Source organism: Nipponia nippon, unplaced genomic scaffold (assembly GCF_047370975.1).
Source record: "Nipponia nippon isolate SJK-2023a ecotype South Korea unplaced genomic scaffold, ASM4737097v1 scaffold_5, whole genome shotgun sequence".
Taxonomy (NCBI): domain Eukaryota; kingdom Metazoa; phylum Chordata; class Aves; order Pelecaniformes; family Threskiornithidae; genus Nipponia; species Nipponia nippon.
Window position 1 is genome coordinate 39779008 of NW_028262369.1, and position 12466 is coordinate 39791473.

At 38.0% G+C, this 12466-nt stretch overlaps 1 protein-coding gene across 2 annotated transcripts in view; it reads right to left on the reverse strand.

Moving 5' to 3' along the window:
• Nucleotides 1–12466, reverse strand: part of BCAR3 (BCAR3 adaptor protein, NSP family member) — a 113124-nt gene that overhangs the window by 61528 nt on the left and 39130 nt on the right. The window contains exon 3 of one of the 2 annotated variants that reach the window (XM_087730512.1): nt 10819–10914. The exons of the other annotated variant lie outside the window; for it this stretch is intronic. The gene's annotated coding sequence lies outside the window, so the exon portion shown is untranslated. The remainder of the gene's footprint in view (nt 1–10818; nt 10915–12466) is intronic. 2 annotated transcript variants of the gene reach the window in all.

Genomic DNA, 12466 nt, shown 5'->3' on the forward strand with positions numbered 1-12466 from the left:
CAGAACATTCAATTTTAACAAACTACCTCAGGCACCTCCAGCTGTACCACTGACTCAGCCAAAGGGCTTTTGCTTAAATAGAAATCAAGGCACACTCAGCTGACTTTCAAAGCGCTGTCTAGATCAAATTTTTCTTCAATGTTGTATTTCTCTCTTGTTGGCTCAGTCTTTCAGGCTGCCTGGCCAACGTTTCTCTGGTTTTGCTGCAGTTATTGCAGTTGTCCAAAGCAATTTTGATAACACTGTTCTTTCCCTCTTGTCGGCATTCATAAGCCAACACTCTGCAAACCTCTTCACAGCTATCCTATTGGCATTAGCTTTCCAGAGGCAAATACTTCTCTGCCTAACCAGACATTTAATTGATTTTGACATTAAATATTTGATCCCTACTAGTTGTATGGTGGTTCTGTTTTGGGAGATCCTCTTCATACACTATTTTCATTTCACTTTAGTGTTCAATCCTTTCACTCTCTGTCTCCGTTTCTACCAGGGCTAGTTTTAATAAGCTGCTTCTGATGTATCTGCTTCAGAGCCTGACCACATGATGTTGCTGAAGTTGTGGTCCTAAACTATCAAAATGATAAATGTCAGTACAAAGCAGATTATTCATCTTCCAGGACCTCTACGTATTATCAAACCAATCACCAAAACCAAACGAAACTGTGGTATTCTCACTCCAAACAAGCTCAGCTACATCCAATGGTGACAACAGCAGGATTAAAATTCCCCATGGTGACTTACCACAGTGACATCTCTGGCTACTGGGTAGAACGAGGACATCGACCTCTACATAGTTTGGGTTTTTATGCATTGTCCAAAACACTGACTTTTGCAACAAAATATGTGAGATAAAATACCTTACAGTGAAAGGCTTTTTTTTTTTTTTTTTTTTAGATGAAGCAATTCAAGACAGAAAGAGCACTGGCCCTTCCTTTGAAGTATAGCTAGAGCTTAAGAAACATTTAGCTCATCAAGACAAGACTCTTTAGCCATCATGGATGTTGCAGAAGTAGGAGAGGACAGTTCTCAGAAAAGTCTTGGAATTTTCATAGATATGAGTAGAATCTTTGCATAAGAAAGCTCAAGTAAGATGAAGTTTAGTGTAACATAAGAGAAAAAAAATAAAGGCAGAGAGCGCTCAAATATGCAATAGTAGAAGAAGAGGGGATAGAAGATTAGAAAATTAAATTTATCTAATATACCGAGATAAAGGAAGCTCCCAGTGGCATTTCTGACCAGCGCTCCCCTTCCCATAGCAACCCCGCTTCGGTTCCTTATGGCAGGTATGAGCAGCAGGAAAGCATTATCACTGTTGGTATTGCCAGATGCCTTTTACAATAACAACTTCCAAAACAGAAAAGTTGAGGTAAATGTGAAACACAACAGTTTCCCAAAGGATTCATTCACTGGTGCTAGGACGTAAGTCACCACTTATGGCATGCCGATGGATGCAGACTTCTACGCTTACATAACTTTCTTCCCCCAAATTACAGAAAATTATAACATCATACTGACACTGAACAGAACCTTGAAGTTAAGATCAAAATTCAAACCAATTTCACATAAAATGAGGCCTAAACGCACAACAAAAACTCACTCCAATCTTTCCTCAATTAAGTTTTTCCCCCAAATGCAATGACATTTGAGCTACTGATGAACTAGGAAAGCTAGCAAATCTTGAATTGCTGATGGCAGTCTGCTTTTGTCATTGTCAGTTGTGCAAAACCAGGTAAGTATTGGGATAGAGAGGTACCAGAAATGTTTCAGGCACAGTGACAGATTCCAGAATTTCATTGCCCCAAGTAACAACCTATGGAGATTTCCCATAGGATATTTCTGGCACAATTTTTCTTCAAAATATACCTGGGGGAGGGAGGAGAAGAGCAGGGGGAAGAGAAAAGGACCAAAACACGACAGACTATAATCCCATCTTGGACACCAAAATGCCTCACTAATACATGCTCTGCAAGAAAAATGGAATTATAGTGAGAATACAGAAAGAGGAGTTGAGATACCTGGATTACACTTTCAGTTCTAGTATTCTGACTCCCTCACCTCCTGCACGACCTATACTTACATTTTTGTAACATACATCAGAGTGGTAGATATTTTTCACAGCAAAGACTGTATAGTAGTCTATCAGCTTATCAAGGGGAAGATGCTATAGAAGTGCACACTTTATTTTATGCAAAGAGGAAAATAATAATGTCTTGCTTCTCTATCTAAACCATACATTCCACAGTTCAGGTAAAAAACATCTAAAAGCATACCAGACCAGTTAGCACATAAGATGGTCTCTATTGGCCAATTCTAAAAACTCGGGAAATTTTCAGGCACTGTAATTACATAGGAAGTAAAGTCATGGTTCATTGTCAGGTTTTATGAATAAGAACTAGAAAAGGAGAAGTAATTTCCTTAGTAACATGACTGGGTGCTAAGTAATGGGACTGGTAGCTGGGCAGTCCTGTATAAACTGTGATTACTCTTACATGAGTCATTACGTCCTTTTCCTAGGAGTTTTATTCTGTCTTCAGATGAAATTGAAAATCGGTCTTTGTCTTCCTGTATGACAATTTACACAACCCATCCTTGTATATACTTGATGCAAAGCTGTTCAAGAGAATTTGTCTGCAACGGGTAAGAATGATTCCACTATGCTAGCTGTATCAGTTGTGAGTTACTTCGAATTAAGCTAGATTAGATTCCTCATTGCAAATTTGTGTTGTTTTCATACTTTTATCTCCTTTGGAAATGGGTTTACTGAGATGTGGGATGAAGTCTGGAAGCACCAATGTCCTGAAACAAGCACAGCACCTCTGTCAAGCCCTCCCCATCAGTATTGCATGCTGACCTGCCATACCCCTTAGTCATCTGTTTATCTATATGGCATCATGCTGTCTGTATATCACCTTGCGACAGAAATGTTACTGGTGAAGTACCGTCCTTTGTGACATCAGCCTTGGGAAGGCTGAGAAACCAGCAGTGTGCTGGCCATGCATCACACACTGCTGTGGCCTTCTATGGTCACCCTTGACTTCTGCTTTCTGAAGGAAGGGAGTATGTACAGGTGCATCTTTCCGCCTAGTGCAAAGACACCTAGACAAGCAGCTATCTAAACAGATGAGTGAGGAGGAACATACCTGGGACCTAGGTCCCAAGACCTGTGATGTTGTAGCTTGTGTACCTTAAACGTGCCAAGAGTTGGGTACTTGCCAGTTCTTGAGAGACCATTTTCAAAATGTGCTTGGCTTACAGTAACAAAAGAGATGATGGGACAAAACAAGAGGATTCACTGGAACTTTTCAGTTTGACCTTAACCATCAGAATTCCAGTCTTCCTAAAATAACCAGGAGAAAATACATCTACTCTAAAAGCACTGCTGTGCAGCTGCAAAGATAAAATGCAGAAGTAACTACACAAGATGAGGCCATGGTATGCATGGATTGCTCACACAGCCATTCTTGTAGATTTCCTGATAAACAAAAGTCAAAGCAAGTTTCTACTGTAGAATTGCAGTAGAAGAGAAAAGACCCAAACAAACAAAATGCTACATTCCCCCAACTCCCACAGATGCCACAGAGAACAAATAATGATCAGCATAACTGTTGACTAGGAAATCAAGTTTATTCACTGGTAATTTTCAAATTAACCGAAGACATATCAGGACAAATTAGAATGACAATACGAAGTGAAAAATGCGCCAGTACTTGAAATCTGACAAGATTTTGTTTGAAAATGATGAGCTATGGCAACTGTGCTTTCTAAGGTCCCTCCTGGCTGCCAACTGAAATAGACAAGTTTAGTCAGCCGCTAACCAGACATCCATAATAAAGCTACCAACATCCAGTCTTGATATTTGGTCTGTCTTAGGTCTGGAGATACGAGGTCTTTCAGAAACTCCTAAAGAGCTATCTGTTATGAGTCAGCGTCAAGAAGCCTCTTTGTCCCTAGCTTCGGAAAAGTTTGCAAGCAGAAATGTCCCATAGCTGATCCTCCTGGAAATAATGCTGCAGTAAAGCAGGAGAGTTCGAGGAGTTATATAAACCTTAGCTCATTCAGTGACAAACTGGAGCACGAACACGCTCTGGCTTGCTGGAGTTTCTGGCTACAGCACATTCAAATTTTTGCTGGCCTAGAAGAATACAAACTGGGTACATAAAATACCAGATGTCTGATCTACTGGCTAAAAACTTTAGTTCTGACAAATCAGTTTTTTCCAATAAACTCCCCTAATCCGCAGCTCACTATCTTAAAGTCTTAGAAAGAAACTGAAACTTTTGGAAGGATTTGGAAAAAAATTTTCACTGTAGCTATCAAAAGTTCTCAGAGCTACAGAATTCCATGTGTTTTGAGTCAGCTAGTATCAGCTACTGCTAGAACCTAAAAAACTCAGTACAGCCCTTGTCAGATATAATACAAGAAAACTGAGTATCATCATTAACAAAAACCAATTAGTAATAAAAAAAATTTGCAAAAAAAATTACTGCACATATTCTGTGACAATAACATGTTGTGTCCCTCCCCCTCCCCACCTTCAATTTGGTATTGAAAATCATGTCAAACAACTTGTGTTGGCATAGATTAGATAGACGTGTTTCAGAATTTTGAAATACCTAGGTAAAACTGCACTAAAACCCGTTTTCTTTTATTGACTAGTTTTGGTAAATGACATATTAAACTGGAAGACAATACCATAAAGAAGATGGACAAGGTTTTATGGGTTCCTTTTTACCAAGGTGTCTTTTTTCCTCGCTTTGCTTCTAGCAGTGGAAGAACTGTTACTATGGAGCTAAGATTTCCTTGTAAGCTTCTGGTTTTCCATGTTTCTGTAAAAAGTCTCAAATACAAGAGAATTAACAGCCTCTCTTTGCATGTGACAGATGTTGCAGAGTTTTTCATTTAGAACATAACGGATGTAGAGACAAGGACAAACAGAAGGCCAGAAAGCAGCAAGAAATGAATTTGGAACTTTCAATAGATGAAATGGTACAGTCAGAGGTGTATGTTTACAACTTTGTAACAGCATCTACATTTCTGACCTCCTCAGACAAAAATGGCAAAAACCTTCACATCCTTGTATCTCTCAGTGAGCGCAGAATAGACCACACAGGTAGCAATACCACCTCTATTATGCAGATGAAAGTGTTCAAAGCAGCCTCCTCTCCATCTATTGGCAAAGCTACCAGAATACTTTAGCACTAGTCTGGAATCTGCCAGGTTGACACTACATACCACTGCTCCAAAGCACGGTGGTTGTGTTTGTAATGTTTCAAAGAGAAGCAAAAAAACCAGAACGAGTAAAAGGGCTTCATCTGAGAGTGACAAACGCAAGATATTTGGGTTTGACAAGGCAAGCCCAGTTATGGCTTTATGCTAAGTATTTTGGCCATCTAATAAAAACACACGAGGGAGTGCCTCGGTTGTTTTACACCTTCTTTGAAGATGGACTTGCCTCTATTTATACTGTCCCAAGCACAAGCAAGGATCTGTACTGTTTGCTCATCTTGCTTCTTAATAGCACACATCTTAGGTCTTCTATATAATGAATGACAAGGAGAAGGCCCACATGGCAAGAAAACACTTCATATTTAACTTTACACTACTGCAGCAGGGCAAGAAATACAACATACGCAGAAACAGTTATTTAAGAATTTAAATGCAAAATCTCTTTTCCCCACCGAAAGCAGGAAGTTATGGAATGTCAATTACATTTAATCTAATTCAGGTTTTGCATATTATTTTATATTCACCCACAATAAATTATGTCAATGCATATATTATATTTAATCCATTAAGGCTGGCCTTCTTTGTGTGACAAATAACATTATAAAAGTCCTAAATATATATCCTATTAAAACTGCAGTCTCTCTGTATAAGAAAACCTGTACAAGACAAAAAGGAAAGATTCTTTATACCTTTAGCCTGTCAAAGGAAAACACTCTAAGATGTTTATGAAATCACAGTAAGCCACAAAATGTTATTAATCAGAATTCAGTTCAGTAAAAGAAGGTACTGGAAAAACAAAGTTCTAGCTCTTAGAACACCTCATAAAAAAAAAATTTCTTGTCACTTAGCTTTCTATGTATCTTTCCACTCATAACTCAACCGATGATGTATAGAAAAGTACATCATGAATATTTACAAATGTACACAAACATTTTAATAGTCAAATGATACAAAGCTTTCCAAAATAATTCTTTATTTAAATTCATGGTTATAAAGGAACCAAGAAATATCTTCCATGTCTGGCAATATCCAAGGTATTTTTTTTATTATATCAAACAAGACATTTGCATTTATATATTTACATTACCCTCTCTGCAGGTAACATTTCTACCGCACGGAAGGAACTGGTCACAATATGGAGGGATTCCTCAACATATCTGAAGCATGATTTATTCTTTTACTACAGGTCATAAGAAATCATAATAAAATCACACTCCTAAAGACTGTAGCACAATATGGTAACGAGACTAAATATCACTCTTTCCCAATCCCACACAGCATCAAACCCTGCTTTAGTTGTGTTAGAGGATACATGGTTCCTTCCTGGAGCGCTACTCTGTAAGTACTGGGCTTTCAGGACGTCTGTCTTGAACTGCTTGTTACAGGAGAGAGTGCTGTGCCTCATGCTCTGGGAAGGAAGACCTTTTTGTGTAATACAGGAGTCAGATTACACCTAATTTGTCATCAGTTTCTCTCATACCAGAAGAAGCTACTTCTAGAAGAGGATGTGTTATTTCCCGGCTTCTTTGCAATGCCAAAGAAACATTTCTAAAACTACAAAAAGGTGCTCGATAGCCACGGAGAACATTCCTGTAAGCACAGACAGAAGCACAGCCTGCATTTTGCTTTACTTGGGAGTGGTTTAGTACCTACATTTTGGATGCATCTTGATTCCATATTGGGACAAGCCCAGGCAAGCTGCAGGCCCCGCCCTCTGACTCTACAATTTCCCTGGAACAAAAACCAAAAGGTACCTCTCAAAGGAGTCACAACATGCTATAAATACCTGAATGGACGCTGGCCTAGATGGCAGGACACCAAGATCCAGAATGTGCTGCAGTGCACATCAAAAGATAAGTCAAGATGCAGGCAAAAGGATTTTGGAAAGAGTATTTATGGCTCTTCACATTCATACCTTTTTGAAACTTCTTTTTTGTTAGATTAAATGCTTAGACAGTATTCTGAGAAAGCATCACTATGGGTTGGTGTGCTCTTTCATGTTTCACTTGACATCTACTTTGCCACTACCTGATACAAGATCCTGGACTTGAGCAACTACTGGTTTGACTCGGTACACAGCCATGTGGTCTTCTGTTCATAAAACAGTGGTAGGAAGTATGTTCAGAACTGGTAACAATTTTGCACTTAGGAAGAAAGTTTGCAGAAATTGGAAACATTTTTCCACTTGTGTACTTTGATTTGCAAGGAAATGAAATACAGTGATAAGCACTAAGCAAATATTTGAGACCATCAGGATTTAGAGAAAAGGAATCAAATGCTTTCTTGAAATTTGGAAGGCTGCACTCAAAGAGATGCAACGTTCCAAGCCAACTGCAGTTGTAGCTTTTAGGCCTAAATTCATTCCACCAGCTGTCAGCACTCGCTGAGTGATCTGCCAGGAAGTCAGCCATCCTGGGATATCTCTACAATCAACAACAAAATATAGACACCTACATAAGGTAATTCAAATTGAAAGTGGACTGAATTAGCTGCTGAATTCATCTGTCTCTTTCTAATTCCTAGGGGGAGCAGAGAGTGACTTGCCTCCTAATAGAACACCTTCAGCTGTGGTTTCACTTTAGGCAGCAGGGCTGTTTCAGGCACCAGGGCTCACCTCTACTCTCTCTTCCTTGGCCATTCATACTTGTACCAGTGTTTGTGCAGCTGAACAGCGAACTGGCATGGGGACTTGATCTGGATGATATGAGGGGGGAAAAAAGTTGTTTTTCAGCCAGATAAATTTCCCAATGGGTTCACCAAGCAGCTGCAGGATAGTTTTAGGAACAACAAAAGGAATGACACAGAGATCGGAAAAAGCAACTAAAGGAAAGCTGAAGAGGGCACAGACTGCCTAGGTTGGCATTTTGGAACCCCACCTTCAATTAAGGTCAAGAGTCAATGGCACAGCAGCATTTCAGTTTTCTAATATTGATCAAAAATGTCAGAGCCTCATTATTCAAAGCACTGATCCACTACAAAATTCATTCTGCCAGACTGAAGTGGTTTAACAATTTTGAATGGTTATTTTTCTACTGATTAGCTAACGCTACTCACGTCAAACCAGTTATTCTAATCACTTCCCTACCGTTGGCTGGCATAAAGGTAGCGTAAAAGCATAAAGGTAGTGAACTTCGGATTGTGTACTCTGCCCATTTCAACAGATATGTGATCATGTGCACATATTTGGTCCAGGTCAAATGTGTTGCTGAGCATTATGTCAATGCACAGATCTTGGTATTAATTACTGTGGAAACACAGCCCGAGTAGCTAGACAGGATGAATCCAAATCTTAGTGTACCGAGATACGTTCTCTCCAAAGTAGTTTCAGAACCACATAGCATTTTAGAAAACAGAAAATGTTTTGACAAAATTTTCCAGAACTTAACTTCGCTCTACAAAGAAATGCTTAGTCCTATAAAATTAACCTTGTGAAAATGCTTACATATTAAAGTGACTTATCACATCAAGCACTGTCTGGAAACCGTTGAACCAGCAACAAATACAATGCTGTTGTTGAAAGCTCAAAATAACAGCAGAGTAATATATAGCCTTTACTCTGTACGGGTAAGTACATTAGTAGGACATTAGTATTTATTTAATAGAATGGAAGATTTTTAAAAAATGTTTTTTCTAATGTATGACCTCAGTACAGTTCAGTGCTAGGGAAAACAAGCATTTCAGTGTAACTGATTAGGCACTTTGCTCCTAGACACAGCACTCTGTCAAAGACAGACACAAAACAAAACCATGTCATAGTAGGCTGGAGACTAGATAACAACGATTAGCCCCTACTGTGAAAACAAAACAGTCTGCACTCATGTATGACTGACTGAACTGATCTGTTTTACAGCCTTCTCAGAATTCTTTAATACAATAGGCAAAGTTATCTAGGTTGTAAATATCCTGTCGTAAACAGAACAACTCAGAGATCAATTTGGCTCTATTTTTTCAAGCACACAATTCAATTATACACTTAATTGTTTTCATTAGCCAAAACCAGAGAGTGAACGAAAACATTGCTCACCAAGATAAATGCCCATAAAAATATGAACCACCACTACTTCTACTAGAACTTAGCTTAAAGAATTCTAGTACTTAACTGCCAAAAAACCAAACAAGCAAAAAAACCAAAAGAAACCAAAAAAACCCAACAAATGGCATCATGCTGTCACCTTGCAAGACACAGGTCCAGAGGTTAAGAAATATATACACTCCAGTTTGGAGATATAACGTTTGACTCAAATTCACTGAAATCACCAGCAGCACGGCAAGATTAGATTTAGCTCAACGTATCTGAAGCTGAACAATCGTGAGTTGTACCTATGTTAATAGAATTTGGAATGTTCCAGTGAGTTGATTGAAACGTTATGTAACTATCTATAAACCAATTCACCACGTGAATGATGGTTTGAACAGCCTTTCCCTCTGAAAAAATGTTACATTGAGAACTGTAATATATTCCTTACTCCAGTACCTGAGAAGGTTACAAAATGCAGTCCCAAAGCCACATGAAAATAGATTCTAACAGAAATATATCTAGTTGCACTGCAGTAATCAACTTGAATAATTTCCTAATCTGTTCACAGTAGCAGTTACAAAAATGTCATGTTCATATTTCAAGAGAGCTAAACCAATTAATTGTAGAAGTTATGTAATTGTTAAACCAATTTTGAACTCCTCAGAAAACATTGAGAAAATACACTGATCTACTGGTACACAACCAGTTCTAGTTTCTTCTGAAAAGTTAGAGTAGCTAATCACATTTTATGAATATTCGATTTCTACACATGCTCCAAAAGTCTTTTTATCTTGACCAAGAGAGGGTAAAAGCAGGAATGTTAGCCAAGTAAATCACTGCTTCACATTGAATTTGTAAAAGCCTTAGGCAGTGATCTTTAGAATTATTGGGCAGATTGCATAATACTCGTATCTTGTAAACTGTTCTAAAAATATCCTCTGCAATAAGTCGTAGTTGAATGACATCTCACTATATCCTTCCAGTCAGAATAGAAAGTTTTACAGGGCTTGTTCCAGCTCTCACAAACTTGAGTTGAATTTTGATACTGAACTGATAAAAGCATCATAAAAGCAACAAAAGATGTACTGATCAAGTCTTAATTCATAGCAAAGTCCAAAATGGAAAAGGAGGGTCAGGACTGCCTGCGTAAGCGTTCTCTCCTCACTAGGGATGTGGTGGCATATACACAAAAATAGCTTGGTTTAGACCTTTTGATATGGTCTTTCCAAGTGAGGAAGACACTCATGACACAGTCTTCCGTCAATTATGGTCTGTTAACATAACTGTATCTTGTTAAGCTGAAGACTGTGAAAGCAACAGAAAGTGAAAGTGAAGCCTTTTCTAAATAACAACTTCTAAAAAAAGTACAGGTTATACTGCTTTTTAAAACCCTGCCGAAAGACTAACGTTTAGCTATTCTTCTTATTGTCCATGTAAAGTACCCCTGTGATATCTATTCAGAGCAGTATCCTAGACTGAATCAGAGCATTAGTTTGTCATCTCTTTATGACAGGAAAGCTCAGCTTGCCTTAACTCATTCTCTTAGTCTTTAAGAGACAACATGGAAGTCTTACCTCTCTTTTTTTCTACCTCCTGAAGCAGCAGGCTATTGGAAATTGTGTGTGTTGGGCAGACTTGATTTTCAATTCCTATTTTTCTAAGATCAGCTTCTGTAAGATGGAGTAAGTTCTGTAGCAAATGCCAGAGTAAGGAACATACTATACCTATTAGTCCAGGAGAATTCAAATTTCTTTCCAACAGGTTTGCTGTTTCTGATACTGTAAGCTACGTAACAGCAAACGTGAGTATATTTATGTGTTATATGAAGCCCCTTTGTCGTGATAAGCTATGTCATTGAAGGAATGAAGAATTTTTCTTTTAAAACATTAATTCATTGTCTCTAAATTTTTTCTCAAAACAAAACTGGTCAAGATAGTTGCAGAGTTTCTAAAAGCTATTACTCCTTTGAATAAAAAAAAAGGTGCTAGTATGCCAATTGCACTTAAGCTAATGAAGGAAGATAAATCTCAGAGTGAACTAAGGGGCATAATAATATTGGAAAGAAAGGTTTTGGATAATCAAGAGGATATTCACTGTAATTAATAGATAACATGGGTTGTGACACTTTTGAAGAACATGAATTGCCAAATAATGCATTTGGGTAATCAAACCTGAACTGTTCTCTTTTATTCCCCTTTCTCTCCAGAAAATCAATACTATTTTATTTTCAAAATAAGCTGCTGAATAACTCAAGACATTATTTATAAGTTGGTACAAAATTTCAATTTGACATTGATTATAAGTATGTACAAAATTTCATTTGATGATGACATCTTCCAGAACAAAAATAAAACACATCCAAAGCAGAAAATTTATGATCAAATGTATTTCTTTTTATTTGTACTGTTTTGTGTTTTCACTGTACATCAGATAAAGAGAAATCCATAGGAGGTACTCCATTTTGTTACTGGCAAGTCATATTACTAAAAGTGGCCTTTTCTAATGGAGATTTGACAAGTCAGGCCTAGGACCCTAAAATACAAAATCACATTGTTTCACTGTGTGATACAATATCACACAGTGTGATACACTGTGATAATAAGACAACTGACACAGATTTCTACTCTAAGTGAGCCACTGTTTTTGAAATTGTCATTTTTAAAACTTTCTTTCAAACTAAAACCACTGCAAAAGCATGACATTCTTTGATTTAGACTGAGTAATCCTCTAATTGCTGAAAGACTCGATTTTTTACGTCACTAGCTATAACTGTTTCAAAAGCTGTTCGGGAAATTTAGCCATGCCTGAAAAGGTCATATTAAGTGTTTCTCAAATGATACCTCATATGTATCTAATGATGTGAGAAAACGGAGTTGAATAATTGTAACTCTTACTTTATCCCTTTCTAGGTTTACCCAAATGCAAAAATTGGTACAAACGATGACTTCCCATTTCAGTAGAAAGGATTTTTCAGCTTTGGCAACAGTGACAGAGGCTCCCTCTGCTTCTCTCAAAAAACCCCAACACCCTCCCCTCCCCAACCCCAAAATCATCCTCCAAGAAAAATCACACACAAAGAAGTACAAATGCAATATGCCTGTTCTTCAAACTTTAGCAAAAAGCTTGTAAGGAGGAACACAAAAAGGGCTGGTGTTAACTGCAGTACTGAACAGTACATGCTGAGGATAACACAGTGGGAGCGTTTATAGACACATTTTGGGT